Source organism: Amblyomma americanum, chromosome 10 (assembly GCF_052857255.1).
Source record: "Amblyomma americanum isolate KBUSLIRL-KWMA chromosome 10, ASM5285725v1, whole genome shotgun sequence".
Taxonomy (NCBI): domain Eukaryota; kingdom Metazoa; phylum Arthropoda; class Arachnida; order Ixodida; family Ixodidae; genus Amblyomma; species Amblyomma americanum.
Genome location: NC_135506.1, coordinates 95,205,540 through 95,206,507, shown reverse-complemented (window position 1 = coordinate 95,206,507; position 968 = coordinate 95,205,540). Strand labels below are relative to the sequence as shown.

Sequence of the window (968 nt, the reverse complement as noted above, 5' to 3'; positions counted from 1 at the left end):
TGCCGAAACCCGGGATCGAACCAGGGACCTTTAGATCTTCAGTCTAACGCTCTCACAACTAAGCTATTTCGGCACGTGGATGAGGGCGTAGGCTGCTGCTTTCGTGCTATGCGCACTGTTCGAGCGAAACAAAAAAAAACGCTGCCGAAACCCGGGATCGAACCAGGGACCTTTAGATCTTCAGTCTAACGCTCTCCTTTCTTTTTCTTTATTGCCGGGCTTCGACAGAATTCATCAAAAAGCATACACGGGTAGACACCCAAACTACAAAACGGTAGCTTACAGCCGCCATAGGGCCAGGCCTTGTCAGTTTAAAATTACCTGAGTTCCGTAAAAGGTTCGAGCTTTGAAAGCCACTCAGGGGGAGATGCTTGTGTGTTCAGCACCTCACGGAAATACAATCTCTCACGGAAATACAATCGCGCAGGCCGCGCATCCGGATCACAATGAAACCCTGCCATTCGGGAGCGCCATATGCTATGGAGGCCCGCGAGCATTACTAAATCCAACGGCATGCCATCTTCTTTTGCTGTAGGCAGGAATCGGATTCCATACGGATCCAATGGTAATTCTTTTTTGATGGTCCTTTGAAGGACGTCCCAAAAATATACCCCTTCCCAACAGTGCAAGAAAACGTGGTCGATTGTTTCTGGTTGTTTACATATAAGGCAGTGGGATCCCGAAGGTAGGTAAAACCTCTTTTTTTTCTTCGATAGATTTTACAGACAGAGTCCCGGTGTGAAGCTTGAAGAAGAAATTTTTTGTTCCCGGTGGTACTTGCATTTTTTTCACCCGTTTCAGGACATATCTGCCTGGGCCTCCCGAGCATATTGCCCTGTACATTGGTTCCGGCAATGACACGTCACATACATCCTTGTACAATGTTTTCCGCTGAACACCACTTAAATAATTTTTTTAAAATCTCGCCGTCAAAAACCTGACGCTAAACAACCCCTCTTTAAGAAAGC

General features: G+C 46.7%; 1 non-coding gene across 1 annotated transcript; it reads right to left on the bottom strand.

Annotated features, from left to right (window-relative positions):
* TRNAF-GAA (transfer RNA phenylalanine (anticodon GAA)) lies at nt 1-73 on the bottom strand. The gene has a single exon. It is a non-coding gene; the product is annotated as a tRNA-Phe (tRNA).
* Nucleotides 74-968: the final 895 nt, after the last annotated feature.